The sequence below is a fragment of the Ursus maritimus genome, unplaced genomic scaffold (assembly GCF_017311325.1).
Source record: "Ursus maritimus isolate PB19 unplaced genomic scaffold, ASM1731132v1 scaffold_9, whole genome shotgun sequence".
NCBI classification, from domain to species: domain Eukaryota; kingdom Metazoa; phylum Chordata; class Mammalia; order Carnivora; family Ursidae; genus Ursus; species Ursus maritimus.
In genome coordinates this window covers 29,415,272-29,435,781 of record NW_024427107.1, presented here as the reverse complement: position 1 = coordinate 29,435,781, position 20,510 = coordinate 29,415,272, and the positions used below count along the sequence as shown (strand labels likewise).

Here is a 20,510-nt window from a genome sequence, read left to right as displayed (position 1 = left end):
CAAAGAGCAGGCTTTGCTGACCCATAAGGAATGTAGACCTCAGAGGGAAAAAAAAAAAAAAAAATGAAGCTGCTATTTCTGCCAGACAACACCAGCTAATGAGAAGCAAATCCTAAATCAGACATGGGCAGTACTAAGACAGTCAATATTAAGACAATATCACACATTTCATGTGTTTAATGCCAATAATAGTGTCTCAAAATGCAATGGCAATGAGACATACTAATTAACTTTTTATATAATTGAATTCTGGATTTCTTAAAGTCAATATACAAATGAATTCATATACTATACAGATAAATATTTTTATTGGAGTTTCTAACACCTAAGAAAACAGGATGACAACTCTGGGTTCTTCTAAAGGTCCCAATAAGACTAGTATACCACTTCTAGGTTTTTTAAAAAATTCATTTAAAATAGTTTCTTATTAAAAACTGAACTAACAAAATTCTACAACCAGCTCCTTAATTTACAGAGAATTCTCTTTTAATCAGCCATTCCTTCTTTTTTTTTTTTTTTTTTTTTTTTTGTAAACACTCGGAAGAATAGCTCTAAGGAAAATTTACATTGAAAGCAAAGATAGGGGCACCTGGGTGGCTCAGATGGTTGAGTGTCTGCCTTCAGCTCAGGTCATGATTTCCAGGTCCTGGGATCGAGCCCCATGTCGGGCTCCCAACTCAGCAGGGAGTCTGCTTCTGCCTCTCCCCCTGCTTGTGCTCTCTCTGTCTCTCTCTCAAGTGAATAAATAAAATCTTATTAAAAAAAAAAAAAAGAAGCAAAGATAAAGGTGGGTAGGATTCCAAAGCAAACCTGTGAGTTGCGAGATTGTGTGCAAGTATCACATACTTCCCTCCAAAACTTTACATAGACTGAGAATATGGTCTATAGCATTTACCAGAAGCTTAAGAATTGTTCCTCATACTTCTGGTTCTGTATCAAGGAGTGGCTTTGAAATACATTTGGTTCTAATTTAATGATGGTAAATCTTAGTATGAAAAATTTGGAAATGATAAATAATCTTTAGTATGTCATTTGGTAAAAGGAAAGCAGAATAAAACAGAGACTAGATTGCCTGGATTTTGTCTAAATCACTTGGCTTCTTTGGGCATGGATAAAATGAGGATGGTAATTACACTTGTCACCAGAAAATATAAGTGTTGCTCTTTGAACTGATGAAGCCTGCATTATGTAACTGCAATGTCCGGGGACTGGGATGCTCTCCGAACATTTTGCATTCCAATTTGTAGAGCTGCAAAAGTGGAGTGAAGATATAAAGTGCATTTCCTCTCTGTAAAAATGAAATGCTTTCTAACTCAAAATTTAGGAACCACCTTTAAAGGATGTGGATAATAATATATTATTATATTAATATATAATATATTAATATTATATATTATATTAACATAGAGACCATTTTCTTTGTAAGATATGAATCACTGTTTTCCTTAGAATTATAGAACCATGTTCTTTGTAAGATATGAATCACTGTTTTCCTTAGAATTATAGAAGCCATGCCTATATAGATATGTACTCTAGTTCAAGTTCCACTGGTTGTGCAAGTCAACTAATGTCCAGAGCATCCTTTTTTATCTATAAAACGGGCCTTTTATCTTTTTTAGCCAACTTACCAGACTTTGTGAGATGTCATATATGTGACATGCCATATATTCATAAGCTCTTGAACACCTGAGTTTCAACCTGTGCTCTGAGACCAAAGGCCAAGCCTGATTCCTGGATCTTCTCCAAGATGCCAGTCCAGGCTCTAGCGTGAAGGTAAGGTTTGTTTCTTCCTACATACCCTTTCCTCTGCAGTGCACTATGGTACAGCCATTCTAACATCCCTTATTCTACCCCTCCCCTCCTAATGAGCCTTTACCCTCAGCCAACTTTAAGCCACTTTAATATGTGTAAGGAATACAGAATGTGTTGTGTGCATGTGCGTTTCATGTGATTTATATATATTTCCTACTAAGTACAGCAATGTATAGTAATTGTAGAAAATTTGGACTAGTTAGATAAAGTACCATTTGGGCTTGGACTCAGATGTTCTGGGTTCTAGACCTATTTTGGCCCTTCTCACTGCAAAAGTGCATGCCCAACTCCAGGTTGCTGGTCTAATACAGTGAAGTTTGGTTCAAACAACACCCATAATCAGACTTATCTGGAGTGCTCCTTACCAGTGGAATTAGCAGAGCCTCAGAGGCTGAACCACATGGGTAGGGCCTGGGAAAGTGCTCTGTAATTAAAACAAAAACAAAAAAACACTACTCAGGTGATTCTCACACAGCCCAAGGTTTCAGAAGCGCTGGTCCTGATTCTACATTACACTTTGAGTAGTAAGGATAGGATGGTCTGGTCCTTACAGCACTGGCATCGTCTGGGATCTTGTTAGAAACGATGAGTCTTCCCTTAGCGCCTAGGCCTACTGAATCAGAAACCTGCATTTTAACACAATCCTCAGAAGATTCTGACACACGTTAAAGGTTTGAAAACCTCTGCTGTGCGTCGGTATCATCCGGAAAGCTTTACAAACCTACCGATACCTGCGCCTCGCCCAGGGTTTCTCGTGTACTGAGTCGGGATTCCGGGGTGCGGTCAGGTCAAAGGACTCTTACAAGCTTCCCAAGTTATTTTAATGTACAGCCAGGTAGAGGACCATTGTCCCCTAAATCGCAGTCCTTTACGATTAAGCTATAACCTGAGTTAAACTGGCTTTTCTGGGCTTGCCCAGCACCCTAAGGACCGCTTAGAGTAAACAGTCGTTTTTAAGGGACAATGGACTCTGGAGACAAATTCAACCACGCAGCTTTAGGTTCACAAAACCAGAGGCGGGAGACTTCCTGTACCTTCCCGCGAGGGAGCGGGGCGCAGCGCCCGAGTCCGCCCCGGGGGCCCCCACCCCGGCCCCGCCCAGCTCGCCCCCTCCCCGCCCCTCCCTCTCCCGTGACGTGCCGCAGCGGGCCGGGATCATGCGCACTCGCGCCCCGCGCCCCGCACGGCTGCTCCGCCTCAGCGCTTGTCATTCTCCGCGGCGCGGCGGCGAGTGCGGACTGCGGTGTCGGCCCGCTAGCTCCCCCGCCGGCGCGCCCGCGATGTGACCGACCGCCCGGCAGCCGGCTGGAGGCTCTGCGGGTAACAGCGACTCGGTTTTTCCCTTGCCGCGGTCCTCGTTGAGTCGCCATTCCCTTGGAGCCGGAGACACGCACCAGGGGTTAGGAGCGCCGCACTCCGGGGTCGGTGGCATCTGCAGCTCTCGGTCCGCGCGGCCGGGTGCAGCCTCAGTCGCCGCTGCAGCCGCCGCCGCCGGGCGGTACGCCCTGGCGAGTGCCCGGCCCCCGGCACGGCGGAGCAAGGCGGCTGGTGCAGAGCGACAGCGCCTAGCCTTGCCCCCGCCGCCGCCCGGGCAGTGCGGGGCCGGCAGGGTTGAGCGCCGCGGAGCGAGGTCCCCTCGGAAGCCTCCCTGTCTCCGGCGTCCCGGTAAGTTGACTGTAGTTTCTGAAGTTGGAGGGAGCCATGGGGAGGGGAGGTGCGTTTTTATTATCTTCATGTGGGAAGCTGGGGGTGGCCCCTCTTGTTGGGAACCGGGCTCCGTCTTGGCGAGTTCAGGGTGCGAAAAAGCGGACACGGCACGCGGGGAGAGGCATTCCAGGGCGGGCTGGCAGCAGCCTCTGACTAACGTGCCAGTTGGAAATGTGCTGTGAGAGGACAGGTGCTCCGAGGGCATTTCGCCTGCTGCTGATTGCACGTTCGGAGCTCCTTGACTGTGTGTTTGACAGTGGAGGGTGCATACAGGGTCTTGTTACCTCTATTCCAAGTCCTCCGGCGAGTGACTCCTGTCATATTCCTGGATGCGACAGGTCTTTGGGGATGGGAGCTAAGTCATTCCTTCCCAGCCCTTCGGCTTCCCGCGCATCCCACTCTACTCTTCCCCTAGGCAGAAGTTGCCAACGTTTCCCTAATTGGAGCCCAGTCCTTTAGGGAGAAAACAACTTGGAAGTCAATACGGCGTTTTGTGCCATAAGGCAAATAAAATGAGAAATCCGTTCATTGTATGTGATTTCATACATTTCAAGAATGTGGGCAAGTCTCAAAGAAATAGGATTCAGATGATGACAGTTGGGTTTCACCCTGCCGGTCCTGCGCCTCTTATATAAGCCTCCCGGCGGGATAACAGTCTCTGCAGTGGCTGCAGCTGTGGCTCTCCGTTCCATTTGTTTAAGGTCCAGCTTGAACAGTATTTAATGAAAATGCTGACATGATATAGCATCCTGTAGTTGGAAACAGAGTGCACTCTTCAGATTGGAGTGTCTTCTCCTAATAGGTAGCATGTGAGGAAAAACCCAGTATATTTTTCAAGGCGGCTCCAGGAATTAGACACATAAATCATGTTTTAAAATAGCATGCATTGTGCAGAGAGCTTGCAGAGGACCCTTTTTGAACACATCCCCTTTGTTTTAGAAAAAGTGGAAATTGTTCATCCCAGACATTTGTTGAGTCTGAAAGTTAAGTGTACTGATGGGCTTAATTATCTTAATAAAGAGCGTGATTTATATAGGTAGCTGTCCTGTCCTACTTTGAAGGATAGGATTCTATAACCTTTCTTTTTCATCTGTCCCCTAGAGATTCCTTTTAAGTAGAGCAATAGATTGTCATCATTGATGTTTAATATTTGAGTCAATTAAATTTGTAAAAGGAATACTTTGAAATACATATGGTACTGCTATGACTGTTAAGACTGAGTGTAAGAAACTAGGAGAATTTTCAGATTATTTGGTATCAAAGTCATTAGCTTAACATAACAGCATTAAGACTTCATGTGTATATATATATATATATACACACACATACATACACTCACATATTCACATATATATATATATATATTTAAATTTGGACTTGTAATAAATATTTAAACCAAAAGTCATGGGTATGTTTCAATGTAAGATTTATCTAGGCAACCTTTAGAAAGAGAAGTGATTTTATTTATGGTATTCCAACACATAGAACAAGACGAGCTAGTTATAGGCACCACATTTAAAAGCATATCATAGGTTTTTAAAGAATCCTAGGAAAATACAAAAATGTTATTTCAGAAGTTGAAAAGTTAGGCAACACGTTGTTTGTGAGAGCATCCATTGCTTATGTCTAGAAGAGAATACATACAAGCATGGGCCCTCAAACAGACTCACCCCCCCATCAGCACTGTTGCATTGTGGTTAGGAGGATAGACTAGGCAGCTGAGCTCCTGGCTCTCGTACCATCTGTTTGGATCTGGGCAAGTTACCTAAACTCTGTGCCTCAGTGCCTTCATCTGTAAACTGGGGATGAGAGTAGGACCCACTTCACAGGGTTATGATGAGAATTAAATGAGTTCATAGATGAAAGCCTTTGAGCTATTAAAATGGTAAAATTATTATTGCAATGAAAGGAAACCCATCTTTGAATACCAGGGACATTGAATGGCTGCTGATGGAGGCTAATGAAAGCAGCTCATATGTGTAACAGGAGAGAGGATATAAACATTTATTAAACACTTTCTAGTGATACAGACCAGCTGGGGTTTAATTTACTGTCTCCCTCAATTCCTCACTGAGGTGGGCCATTTCTTCTTCACCTGGGAGATGAGGAAGCTGAAGCTCAGCGAGATCAAATCAGAGTTGGGATTTTAACCCATGTCTGTTTCTTTCAAATCCTGTTCCCTTGACCTTACTGCCTCAACTTGCAAAGTGCTTTTTCTGTCTATTCTCCTTTAATCCTCATAATAATAAAATAAAATAGGTGCATTATTATCTTCAGTTTACAGATGAGGAAATGCAAGTTAAGCATTAAAGTATACAAAGTGCTTAACAGCACTCACAACATAGTTCTCCAAGACTGGGAGTTATTATTATTACCATAATTATTATTAAATAACTTGCTTAGCCTAGCACAGGGTAGGTGCGCCAGCTGGTAAAGTATGTTTTCTCCTTCACTTTCAAGCGGAGTCCATTGCTTTTTACTTCCCCATGCATATATTCAGAGAATCATTGGGGGGAAAATGGTATGTGACAGTTCACACCGGAGGATGGTGCTCTCTGGTTTGTTTCTGCCTGCAGATGTGGTTGCAGTGATACACACACCCTAGAAAACCAGCATGGGCAGCTGTCATCTGTCCACAAAGAGCATCATACGTGAGCATGAATTCAGTCCCAGATGGAGAATAACCGTGGGGCAGAGAGAGAAAGAGAAAGGCCTTGTACTTTCCCGCACATTTTACTGTATATTCAGAAATGGAAATCATTTATATTTTACATTAAATAAGCATGCTTCTTCTAAGGCCTTAATGCCAGTGTCACGGGAAGTGGTTTCCAGGGTGCTTGGTGAGCAGTACTTTGTTAAAAGTCTGGTCCAGAGCCTGTTGAACTTCTCACTTGACTTCAGAGGTTGGGAATGATTGAGATGCCGTGTGTGTGTGTGTGTGTGTGTGTGTGTGTGTGTGTGTATCTTTCCTAGGTTATCATCCAGATACTACATAGTGTTCTGGCTCTGGTAAATATTTATTCTATTTTCTGGTTGTTAAGACCTAATTGCTATATAAGGCACAGACTGCTTGTAGACCGATGTAACCTCTTAGCTAATGTATTCTACCGCTGAAAGTACTTTGGGACAGATGTTCTAAGTTGGCTTTCTTTTTTTAAAAATCAAGACTCTGTACAGCATGGTGACCATAGTTAATAATACCATATTGCATATTTGATAGTTGCTAAGAGAGTAGATCTCAAAAGTTCTCATCACAAGATATAACTGTGTGGTGACAGATGCTAACTAGACTTACTGAAATCATTTTGCAGTATGCATATATCAAATCATTAAGTTGTACACCTGAAACTAATGTAATTATGTATGTCAGTTATATGTCAATTTAAAAAAAATCAAAACTTTCTAAGAATGAGCTTTCAGGAGAGTGCCTCAGTATGCCTCGGGACACAATCCCACAGATATAGTGTGCCAAAAAGAGCCCTTGCCATCAACAGCCTCTTCACATCTTTGAAATATCTTCTACTTCAATTTTATTTTTCTTTAGTTTTTTTCATTTTTTAAAATATTTATTTACTTATTTGACAGAAAGAAAGCACAAGCAGGGGGAGCAGCAGGCAGAGGGAGAAGGAGAAACAGGCTCCCTACTGAGTAAGGAGCCTGATGCGGGGCTCAATCCCAGGACCCTGGGATCATGACCTGAGCTGAAAGCAGATGCTCAACTTACTGAGCCACCCAGGCGCCCCCTTCTCGTTCAATTTTAACCCTCCTTGTCAGAGTACAGATATTCCCTTCTACTGAATCTATATTTCAAATGCTCCTCTGTTCTGGGTTATTCTATAATTGAAGTCTTCCTTGATCACTTTCGTGACTTAAGCTGGGTCCGTAATTTAGTTTTAACTAATTCTTCAGAATTTATATAGCTCTGTTTTATTTCTCATCTGTGTGAACTATTTATTGGCTTATCTGTAGTCACCTATAGATCTCCAAATAACTTCTCTGACTTCAGCTTTCTCCCGCTGTCAGAATATATATGTACAGGAAACACAAGGTAATTTTAATATGGATAAAGTGAATGAAGATCATTTCCTCTCCCTAGTCATATCTACTGTTTTGACTTATCTTCACTTCTGGCTTGGGGAGTTGGGAGCTGATTCTGTTTCTAGAGCCCTTGCTTCATACAGCCATGAGAGATGTGTCAGGGAATTATACAAGTTTCTGGTTATACAAGCAAGCAGTTCATATTCAACATGGCTGAGACAGCCCCTCAAGGCTGGGGCATTACTGAATTTGAGGACTAGGGGCAGAGATGGGGGGGGACAGCTCTCAGAATGATTTATCTGCCACATTTCTAGTCCTTATTAGTCATGCCTTCTGGATAAGAATTGGAGTGAATAGTTAACACACGTCACTTCCCATGTGCCAGCTGCCATGCTAAGAAGTTTACATGCAGTATTTACTTTAATCCTCATGGTGACCTTATATGGTAGTTACTTTATTATACTGTTTTTCAGAAGTGGAAACTGAGGCGTAGAAAGGTCAGGGCATCTGCCCAGGGTCGCATTAGTGAGTTTTGGAGCCAAGAATGGAACCCTCGGTTGTCTGACAAGGCCTGGGTTCCATACAGTATATTCTGCATCTAATTTTGGAGCCTTCATGATCGTTCAGCTGTGCTGCATAGGTGTCCTATATTGTGCTTCTCAAAATAACCCCATACTATCTCACTTGGTTCCCACAATGACCGTGGGATAGAGCTAAAGAGATGGTGGGAAGGCCCATTGCCCACCTTCTTGCCCATAACCAGCATCTGGCATTGACTACATAGGTAGTATCCTCTCCATGTGTTTGTGGAGGAAGAACTTAAGCTTAGTTCATACAACAAGCTTAGAAAAGAAAACCACATGTTAGCATTGTGCAATAGGAAGTGTAAAGCCTTCCACCGATGATGGGACCCAGTGGAGAGGCACATTAACTTTATTTGTGTTCGGGTCACATACTTGTGTCACTCTCATTAAAGAAAGGGGAAGTACAGAAACCTGAGATTTTCTCTGGTGATTAAAAAAAAAGTTTATAAAAAAGTATCAGTAATGACGATCACTGCAACAGTGTCATATGCTATTCACAGTGAGACTATGGCTTGTAAATTAAATGAATACATGTGTCTAGCAAGTAAGGATCAAGTGTGTTGTCTCAGAATAGGAACAGTGCATCAAATCTTCTATACCTGTATTAAAATCTAATTCCAGCCCAAATGTACAATACAAAGACAGAATTTATGACCAACTTGTAGTATTTTTAAAACCCTTCCTCTGAACCTTACTTTCTCCATTTTTTCTTGATTTCACATCGGAGTCAGCATTTGTTCAATAAGTTCTTCATATTCCTTGGGTTTTGAGTTATTATTTTGTTGTTGTTATAACATTTTGACATATTGTGTTGATGTTTCATCTGCTCCCCCTTCCTTGATTTTATAGGATTGTACAATTTTTAAACCTGTGAGTGACTAAAAACTTATGAAAAATCAGTTTTCTAAATATAGACACTATTGCAAAGGATAGGGAATTTTGGCCTGACTGGAGGGCCTTTACTTAAATTACAGAGCACTGGAAGCCCTATGAACCTTATGGAGTAGGCAAGTAAAAAAAAAAAAAAAAATGAAATTGACCAGCAGCTTTATACCTTTCTCTACAATTTCATAGGACCCAATATCTACATACCTTATCCCGTATTCATTTGCAAGTGATCAGCTTCAGTTGATTTTGTAAAAGTCCCAGAAGGTGTGACTAAGTCAACATTGTTGTCATCTGTCATTCTAGTCTTCAGAGGGCTCCCAGTGTTGCATATGTAAGTCTTTCTGTGGATTTATTCTCTAAGTAATGAAAGGTAATCAGGTAGGTCTTTGGACATCTAGTCTCACTGCATTTGTGACTCGATCATTACTGTTAATATTGCTTCTGCTCACTCCGGCCCTTCACCCCCGACCGTACCCATTCCTTTGTCATTCCCATTAGGGTTGAACATGCTGAAGCAATGGGGAAACTTTAATGTTGAGGCCACTCATGTTATAAGTTAGAGGCAATAAAACCACACAACACAATGATTTCTTTTTAAATTAAAAAAAGCCAAGCTGTAACACAGTTGTACACAAGAATACTGCAACCTCTGCATTCAGCACTGGGGAGTTGCAACCACTGTGGCCTTATTATTTTTTCCCTGACACCTTCTAAGGAGAGCTGTGAACCTCTAATTCACACATAATCAATCACTAGCAGCTTGGCCTTGTTTGAGTCAGACTGAGTTGGAATGATATTTACTCATTAATGCATTTACCAGATATATATTGACAGGATACCAGGCGTGTTGTTGGATGTTGAAATCTCAAACAGAAGAATCCTTGCACTGCCCTCCAGAATCTCAGCAGAATGATGGGAAAAAGATGCAGCTGTATGAAGCATAAAAGATGCTGGGCTCTGTCAGGCATACCTGACTCCAAGGGGCTGAATCTGAGTCTGGCAGGCAAGTCAGAGGGGGACAGGCAGCTGAGGATGGGGGTGGGCTGACAGAAATTGTTCTGAACGGAGGGCCCAGAGAGAACAGTGCAGTGCAAGTACCAAAGAGAGCAGGTGGCATGTCTATAGCACAGCTGGTTCTATGTGCCATGTGGCTGGTGCACATCGAGGGCTGTGGATGAGGCCAGAGATGGGGAGTGGAGACCAGGGCCAGTTAAGGAAGGGTCATGGGGACCATGCTTGGTCCAGATGAATTTGGACACCCTAGGTGGTTCTTTTAGAATGATTACTCTGGGTGTTTTGTAAAGAATGGGGAGTGTAGGGTGGGGGGCAGACACAGAAGCCCCATAAAAAACAAAAACAAAAACAAAATGTTGAATGAATCCTAGTGCAGGTTTAAGGTCTGAACTCATACCGATAAGAGTGGGGAAAGGTGGAGGGATGAGAAGCAGGGAGGGGATGGTGACTTGGAGGATGACTCCCCAGGTCTCTGGCTTGGGTGACTGAATGGAAAGAGGTGCCATTGGTCATGATCGGGAATACAGAGGATGGTGCAGACTGCAGGGGAAGCTGACGAACTGATTGGTGAGTTTATGTCATGTGAGGTGCCAGAGGCTCATTCAGGGCTCGAGATTTAATTGACCATTGTACCGGCCTGTGGTTCTGGAATTCAAGACAGAGGCCGAGCTGAAAATAAAAGCTTGCACATCTTCTGTGTGTTTCACATTGTTGTTGAGGTGGTGGTGATCTGCCTGGGAGAACGCGTGGAGTGGGGAGAAAAAAAACAAAAACAAATGAGGGCCTAAGTGGCAGGTGGAAGAAAAGATGGGCTAGTGAGATTCAGTGAGGGAAGTTTTCGACAAGTGCTTGGACACAAAGTGGCAGAAGCCCGAGGCAAAGCAAAATGAGGTGCGTGATGGAATGGGGGCTGTGTAACAAAAGGAATGAAATAGAAGAAAGCAGCGAGCAGAGGGAATGGTCTGCCTGTTCACTTGCTTGTATCTATGCAGATGATGGTGGCTGTTTCTCATACAGCTTTCTCTTTTGTCGATAAACGTGAGGGCCTACCATCTGGAAAGTGGGTGCAACAGATAAGGGTGAAGACTTAAAATCATGAAAAAACATGATCCTGGATCTGAAGCTGCATAGGGCATAGAATTGCCTTTCTTATGTTTCTTTTCCATTCATTTATCTCCTTCATTGACAGCAGGTCATGGGCACTTGGGAAAGTGGGAAGGAAGAAAGAGTCACTCTCTCGGTAGCTGAAGTGCTTGGTTCTTCTAACAGACATGTCTCGTTGTATCTATGAACACGCTGGGAGGAAAAGTGATAAATGGCATATTATTCGGCAGTTTACAGAACTAAGCTTTTATTGTGGTCATAACATCTTAAGAGGGTTTGGACTTTGAACCAATCCTTTTATAGTTATAAATGAATCTTTTGGCTCATTGGTGTATTTGAGATATGTTGAGTATAGTTTCCTCTAATTTTCACTTGTCATAAAAACAGGCCTCGTTATATTATAGACAAACTAGAGTATTTGGGGATGATGGAAACAATGACCGTGTATTTTAGTTTATATCATACATGTTAGTCCTCACCCGTTTTGGCTTTAATTTTGACCTAAAGGCAGAATTACTCCAATTATAGAGATGAAAGAACTGAGATGCAGGGTTCAGATAATGGGTGGCGGTAACACAGCTAATAAATGGCACAGCCCCTAGGACCCAAACCCAGGCGTTCTGACTTCACATTCCAGGTTCTTGCCTGTGTCTTCGTGAATAGGTACTAAAGAAAAATTAGAGGGTGGAACATTTCAGAGATTGTTTTTATTAATCTGCTCAAAGCACCAACAGTAGAAACTGCGTTGGCTATGGTCTGTATTTGATGGGCCAGAGGTTATTTATGCAAATGCATGTAATTAAGGTGGACTGGGGGAAAATCTTTCTTCACAAAATGAGCATCATTTTCTTTCATTATCTTAAAAGCTTAAAAAGAAGCATAAAAGAAGTTATAAAATAAAAAGATTGAGTATTTTAAACTGCAAAATTATCATAGTTAAACCTGGTACTTGTGGTGCAATGCAAATTTGTTGTTGCAACAAATTCAGTTCAGTTGTCGCAATGGTTGTCGTATGTGGAAAGTGTTCTGTGCGTACGTGTGTGTGCATGTGAAACAAAACCCAAATTAAGTTTAAGCTATTGGTTTTCCTTTTATAATATTATTCTTGTATATTCCAAATGCATTAAATGATGTAGCTTGCTTAATCTTGCCAAAGCAGCTATGATGTTACCCGTCTAATGCCAGAGTAGTAAAACATTTGTCTTGAGCATTTTACAGTTGAGCGGTGTAAAATGATGCAGGATACATCTAAAGGGTTTATTTTACTTTTACAACTTCTGTTTTGGCTCCTCATATTCTAAAATTATGATTTACCTAATTTCGCTACTTTAAATCGGATAGTAGCAATTAACATACAGGAACAGTAGAATCATGAGAACGTGAAATTTTGTGACAGTTTGAAAAGTTTATGGTGCTGTATTTTTTTTTATTTCACAAAAAAATATCTATGAACCTTGCTAACCGGCAGTTTCCAGATGAAAGCAATTTCTAGCAAGTAGCAAAATGCTGGTACCCGTGCTTATCCTTAAATCTCAATTTCAAGCTTCACGGTGCCAATTTTACGTTTTAGCTTCAGTAGGAAAAGTAGAATCCAAGGGGGCTTAAGCTTTTGTGACATTTGGCGGGTTAATCTTTTGTTAATGGTGCTGATTTTTAAAAATAACCGTACATTTATAAATTTTAAAAAGTTTTATGAAAATGTTTGGCACCTCTTATTTCTAGTAATTACCGTTACGCTTGGTGTATTCTCGTGGCTTTAGTGCAGTGTAGTTGAGAAGCTATGTAAGAGGCATATGAAAATTTAGATAATAATGTAAAGTGATATGGTATTTTATATAAGATTTTATTGCATTTTATATTTATAAAAATATGTGAGGAAATGCAGATGAAGGAAAATGAAAATTAATTTGGCCATTTCATGCCTCATGTATCCCAATTTCACCCAAAGGCAAATATGATAATCCAGGGCACAATGTTAGTATTCTGTTGAGGTGATTTGACACTACTGTATTTATTACCCACTACCAAGATAAATAATTAAGCTGCATTTCCTGCTAATCTTCCCATGAGTCTATATTTTAATGTTATGTACCAGGAGTTTTCATTTGCTGAAAAGAATAATTGAATTTTCTTTACCTCTTTTTACTTCCTACTGAATTTTGTTCAGACATTTTTATGCTAGTGTACACTTTGACATGATAGAACATGTCTAAATTAGTAATCTAATTTGAATACCATAATTATGTGTATAGTTAGGGCTTGATTGAATAGAGTGTTTTTGCATATCATGTATATTCTTTCTCTTCATGGATTTAGGAATTATATGTTTACTATTCAAAGTCCTAAACCTGCTTATGTTTACCAATAGGCACACAGAGAAAAATAAAAACATTATTACAAACAGAATTTAAAAGATATGCTTCCTTTTCAAAGGTTAGGAATTGACAGGTAACTGGCTACTGTAGCTTTTTCTTGTATATAAGAGATTGATAAATGCAGGAGTGGTTGAAAACTAGAAGAGTGTCGTATGTAGTGCCCAGATTGTTGGTGTTGATGTCAGAAGCGTATGCCTTTATTTTTCTCAGTAAAAAATAAAGATGCTTTCAAGTGAAGTATTAAGAATCTTCATAAATGTTTAAACATATTCGGATGATGTTAAGAATATTTTCCCTTTCCTTCATTATGTAATAGTCACTTTGCCCAAAATGTGTGTCTTAAACTTTAACATCAATGTGAAATGCTCAGTATCTCCAAAATAGGATTAAAACTAAAAAACAAAACAAAAAGACCGCCAAAACTTTGGAGTCTCATTAAAAGCATACAGTATGGGGGCACCTGGGTGGCTCAGTCGGTTAAGCGGCTGCCTTGGGCGCAGGTCATGATCTCAGGGTCCTAGGATCAAGCTCCATGTGGGGCTCCCTGCTCAGCAGGGAGCCTGCTTTCTCTTCTGCCCCTCCCTGTGCCCCTGCTCGCTTTCAGTTGCCCTCTCTCCCTCTCTCAAATAAAATCTTAAAAAAAAAAAAAAAAAGCATACAGTATGGATAATAGCTTTTCAGGTTTTGTCCTGGGATATTTAGAACAGGATTACTAAACACTATGGTTGTTGAGAAAAATAAAATAAAACACCAAAGTGTTAAACTTACACTTACTTTAATGGCTTCTGCCACCAAGGCTCTTAACCTTTCCCACTGGCTGAGTGATTTGCTAATAGTGGCATGTCAGGACCCGAATTATTATAGATCTTTTAATAAATATTCAATAGCATTCTCAAAATTGTTCTCCTAGATACAATTCATAATAAACAGCCCAGTGCTGGCAATGAACATGCTTCTTTTATACTGTTTTATAGCCACGGGCCATTTGGCATTTGGACCCTTCTCTTATGTATTTTCACAGCTCCACATATCCTGAAAACTGTCAGCCTTGGATTAGAATAAGCCTTTCTCATCTCCACAGTTACAGGAAGAATAAAAAGAATGTTCTCCTTTTCTTCTCCCTATAATATGCCAAGGCTTGTGGTCAGAAAATCATCATTTCCTAGTCATACGCTTTTTCTTTCTTGATGTTCTCACTAACTGCAGAAAATGATAACACAAAAGGTGTTGTTGAAATGTGACTGCGTTTAGTTTGGGTTGATCTGTCTTACTCTCTTTCTAATGAGAGCTGTGGTTCTCAGCTGGGGGCGGCTTTGTCCTGCAGGAGACATTTGACCATGTCTGGAGACAGTTTTGGTTGTCATGACTGGGGAGAGGGACACTACTGGCATGAGCGGGTAGAGACCAGGGACGCCATCCTACATTCTGCAGTGCACAAAACAGCCCGCTTCGGGGAAAAAGTCTTTGACCCAAAATGTCAATAGTGCTGAAGCTGAGAAACCTTGAACTAGAAAGTAGGGAATGTCTGTTTACTTTTTTTTTCTATTGTTCAAGCAAATGGAAATGTGATAGACGGTACTTGGAAAGAAATCGTTGCAATCAATATAATCATTTATTGAGCATTAAAGGTCCTGAAAATACAGGGCAAACCGTGACATTGTCCCAGCCCTCAGGAATTTATACTCTGTTTGAATATGACTGGCAAATAAAATACTATTATTCAGTGTGATGTACGCTGTACTTAGAGGAATATATGATACATTAAAAAATAATTTTGATTTTAGTTGCTAAATATAAGGGACTATCCAGAAGAAATTTATGTTCTCTGGCTAGATGTAAAATCAGTCACTTGTGGGTAAAATTTCTCATTTTCCCTTGATAGTGAGGAATAGGTCCCCTTTTTTGCCTTTCTCTTCATTTCAACTGATATTAATTTGAAATATCAGGAAAGAAGAGGTGGTATTGACATCTTTTTAACTTTTTAACTTTTTTAACATCTTCTTTGAGTTATAATTTGCATGCCATGAAAGTCTCCTGTTTTAAGTGTACAAGTCACTGGGCTTTAGTAAATGTACAGAACTTTGGAACTACCATCACATTCCAATTTTAGGGCTTTTCCATCACCCCAAAAAGATCCCTTGTGCCTGTTGTGGTCACTGTATTCCCACGGTCAACCCCAGGCCACCAGTGCTGATCTTTCTGTCTCTTTCTCTTTTCTCACTGTCTCTATAGATTTGCCTTTTAGGATATCTCTGGACATTTCGTTTGGGATCTTAATTTTTACAAGGAAAAATGTAGTTTGTTGACTTCTTTTTGAAGGTTATCATGTTTATATTTTTCTTATTACCGTTGCCACACCCTGCTACAGTGCAGGTTTGAGTATACTTTGTTATCAGAATTCTCAGATTAACCAGGTGAGAAACGTGGCAAAGGAGAAGATAAGCACGTATGTTAAATGCAGCGTATGTGCTACATCAAAGAGTCCGGGGTATGCCTGTTTTTCAGCTTTGCCCAGTTTTGTTCCCTGTGATTCAGTCTACTAAAATAATGTCATTGAAATCATTGATAAGCTGACTGAGGTCAGATGAATACTGCATGATGTGGGGAAACTACAAAAGGATTAAATCCAGAGAATTCACCTATCTGGAGAGTTGTGTAGGGGGTCAGCAATCCCTTTGGGGCCATGTGTCTTTCAGAGTTCAGATTTAGAAGGGTAATATAGTTTATGTACTGTATGTTATGTAATAGTTCCTTGTGATCCCAGGAAACCGTAATTTCTGTAGCAAAGTGGATGAATATTCACATTTAAGAGAACAGAGGATGACCAAATAATTTGATGTCAGTTCAGGTCAGTTTTGGAGTAAATTCATTTGGTAGCAAAGTAACAAAGAAACCCTGTTTTCAGAAAATTTTGCATTTCAAAATTGTGGGTAAAGTTTTGTGAACTTGCTCAGTGTATCCCAGGATATTACATCTCAAATAATTGTTCCTTCCTCTTTCCCACTCCCACCCTCCCATCCCCTCTGCCACACACACATTTCATAGCATTTAGCCCTGAGTATACTTATCTTGCTTTCACATCATTAGTTTCCCATCAGACTTGACAAAATGCCAAGTTAGCTGTTCAATTTTGGTGGAACAACGCCAGGTATGGATGTGTTATGGCTGCCAGATCTGCATTCTCTTGTGGTTTGTGGTTTCACCTCCCCGTTATAGGCCTGGATCGTAGCCATGTTCATTTACTCCAGAACCCCTGGGGCCCAGGGTCCCAGAAGATGAAGATAGTTTTGTGAGGTCAAAAAGATATCCTTCAAGAAAAATCCAAAGGGAACAATAGAAGCTATCACTGCAGGTAGTGCCAGACTCATGCAAAGTAACCCTCATACCCATCCCAAAATCTTTGGGCAGTGAGATGAGAGATAAAGACATGAAGTGTAAAACAGTGTGCGGTATCTAGTGTTCTCAGCTTGGGAGTAAGATGCTAGTACAAAGTGAGATACTGCAGACTTGTTCGGATTTTTAAAGAATTCTGCATAATCTTATGTGATTTGCCTAACGGTACTTAGCGAGCCTTGTTAGTTTCTTTTTGTGTGTATTTATTTTCATATCTGTTTATTTCACATATTTATTCATTTCCAGATTCCAGTGGTGGTACTCAGGAAATTACAACTGTATGGCACTGGGGTTTAACTAATTTTCCATGGCACTCCTAAGTGGCTATGAACGTGAATGCATATTTCGATCCATGTGTAAAATTTGCTCTTGCTTCATGTGAGTATGCGTGCTCCCATGGCAATGTTACTTAGGCAGAACATACCGCAGATTGTGGGACCCATTTACCAGCAAGGGGGACCCAATTTCTGTAAATTTGAGGAAAGAACAGAGTGTAGTATTATACTAGCCTTGGGGGAAAACTGCATGTGTATAGGGACACGGAAGAAATTTGCCTTTTGAGAACTCAAGACCATCATCAAGTAGTAAGTTCTTGAAGATGAATGTGAGCTAACAGCTGAGTGAATAAGGTAATTGCCAATGTTTCTATAGGCATTCAGGAGCATGTAGTAGGGGTTACTTTGCTACTGTTACCTCTTTTTTAAAGTTCTTCATTGCTTCAGTGTAATACCAACATTTCCTCTGAGGGTGAACCATCAATATGAAAAGACATTGAATCATTGCCCTTGGTAGTGGAAATACGTCCCTCGCCTTTCCCATCAGCAGACTTCGTTCTTGGGTGTCCTGGTTTACACCTACCTCCTACTCCAGCAGCAGCCTCCTCGCAAGTGTTATTTTCTCTCCTATTTCCCAACTTTAAAGAGCTAAAGTCCTGCTTTGGTTTTGCACCTGTCTTTTCTTGCCAAGCATCTTCCTGAGTTTGCAAGCATTTCTTCTTCTTACCACATTTCCTGTTGTTAAAGAGCTGACAGCCCACAGGGGCCTCACATTGTCACTGCTACATTCCCTTCCTCATTAAATATCACCCTCCTTTGTGTTCTGGTGATGTTTCCCCCCCTCTTTGGGGGCAGATCATCTGATCTGTCTCACCTTTCTCCTTCTCCCTCTTTTAGTCTAGCTGCCTTTAGAGCAGTGGTTCACCATACTGACTGCGTAAGAACATTACCTGGGGAGGTGTCATACTTGTGATGTCCGTGGCCTCCCCCCAGTAATTCTGATTAACATGCTCTAGGGGGTCTCGACCTTTGTGTTTTTAGGTTTTTTATTTTTTTAAGTGTGGTCCACACCCAGGGTGGAGCCCAACACAAGGCTTGAACTTGGGACCCTGAGATCAGGACCTGAGCTGAGATCAAAAGTCGGTTGCTCAACCGACTGAGCCACCCAGGCGCCCCAGCCCTTGGTGGTTTTTGAAAGGCACCTCCCTTCTGCCCCACCCCAGGTAATGCAGCCATCACTTAGAACCACCCATTTAGAGGGCAGGATACCTGTCAGGTGCTGTAGGTCGCAAACCACTGTGGAAGGAAGGGGAGGGAAGGTTGAAAAAAGAAGAGAAGAGATTAAACAATGGCAACACTCCCTTGTCCCTTTGTTTACTTTTAGTTTCAGCCTGGGGTAATGGGTTTCCCTAAGTGCCACCTACACAGGCCCAGTGTGGCAGCTTCTCCCCCTTGGACTGCATTCCCATCTGTAATCCCTGGCGGCCATGTACCCCCAGCAGGCCAGAAACCATTGGAGGTGAAGTGTGTACTTATCTCCTCATGAGGCTGGCCACAAGGGGCCTTATTTTCCTTTCATAACTATGGCCTCCTGCCTTGCAGCCCACTATTTCCATTTTTCCTTTCTGTCACTCTCTCTAAACCAAAGCCATGTGCCCTCGTCCCTCGTTTGTTGTTAGTTTGAAACTCACTGCCATAAAGACACACACAGGAGAACCAATTAAAGTTCCGAGGTAGAGATTTTCACTTTGTTTTTCCCTTGTGAGAAAGATGGGTGGCAGGGTCTTTGCTGGGAAACGACGGTAGAGAATATAATTTTTCTGAATTAGTGGGAGAGGGGAGGCCACTACTAAAATTGAACTGCCATCTATTCATAGTTGTCTTTTATTCTTAATATACCTGTGGCTCTCTGAAATCCTTCCTTACACAATAAGGAATTCAGAAGTTGGACAGAAATGCATTTGGATAGCCTTCTTTATAAAGCCTCTTCTCTAGACTTTCTGTGGTCAGAATGCCTGTCCGTTTTCCAGAGAGCGGCACACAAGAGCCTGTGGATGGGCTCCATTGTTCCACAGTTTCTAAAGGGACTGAGAACGGTTATAACATGAATAGATTTATAATACTGTCTGAACTGACCGTTTTGTTGTTAAGGGATATTTTGTTCTAAAGACAATACTTTTATTTTTTTTCAGTAAGTAGGAAAATTTAAGTGAGGTGATTTTTGTATTCATAAAAAGTATACACAACGAACTCTTTTAAGGACATCCCATGTGAAATTTATAGAAAATCCAGTTGTGTGGGGGGAAAAAAAGAAGAAGAAATGCCTCACTTCACAAACAACTAGGAAGATATGGTAATGATTTAAATGCCAGCTTTCTTTAATAGAATGGGGTCAGTTTACAGAAATTATATTTAATACTTTCCCCTGAGCCACAGATACTGCACAAAAAAAATTCTGCCCCACGGTCATCCTATTGTGTGGTAAGAAATTGAACTTTTCTGTCAGCCTCATGCATCCAGTGTGAGAACCTCGCCAAGACTGGCGTCAGTGCAGGCCAGTAATTCATTAATGTGTTCATCTATTCAGCATACATTGATTGAGTTCCTCCTGTGTGCTGGGCACCATGATAGTGGATAGAGCAGCCAACAAGCTACCTGTTCTGATGTTGAATATCAGTAGGTATTCTGTTCTGGACAGAGAAGTAAAATGTATTTATGTTATTAGGAATGACTGGGCAACTGGGGAGAGCCCCCTTGAGAAGATGAAATGAAAGCTGCATTGTGAAGGAAACAACCAGGGCTGGTGGGAATTCAGAGACCAGCTTGGGCAGAGCAGACCCAGGCAGTCCGAAGGGATGGGGAGGGCAGAGTTGCGGCTGGGTGCGCCGCAGCAGGGAACAGCACGGCCAGGTTTGTAGTTTAGGAAGATCACTTTGGAGTGGGACAGAAGGGGAACCGGAATCAGAGACAGGGATGGTGGGGCCCCAGCCTGGGGCCCACATCCTGGAACCAAGGGTACCTTTTGAGAACAGAATAGGCAGCATGCCGGCTGGATGCCAAGAGGCTGATCTCCGGCTCCTCCTCTGCGCCCCGTCCAGACCCAGCCTGAGTCTTTCAGCCTGTTGAGAGCATGAGCCTTAATTCACTTTTAAAATGCTTGTAAAAATGCCGAGTTCCAGAGGTGCCTGGGTGGCTCAGTTGGTTAAGCGTCTGCCTTTGGCTCAGAACTTGGTCTTGGGGTCCTGGGAGCAAGCCCTGCATTGGGCTCCCTGCTCAGCGGGGAGTCTGTGTCTCCCTCCGCCCCTGTCCCCTCTTGTGCA

The 20,510-nt window shown here is 41.7% G+C and overlaps 1 protein-coding gene across 1 annotated transcript in view; it reads left to right on the top strand.

Moving 5' to 3' along the window:
- Positions 1–3,346: 3,346 nt before the first annotated feature.
- Positions 3,347–20,510, top strand: part of PAG1 (phosphoprotein membrane anchor with glycosphingolipid microdomains 1) — a 136,394-nt gene continuing 119,230 nt past the window's right edge. Inside the window, exon 1 of the mRNA XM_008689086.2 lies at positions 3,347–3,477. The gene's annotated coding sequence lies outside the window, so the exon portion shown is untranslated. The remainder of the gene's footprint in view (positions 3,478–20,510) is intronic.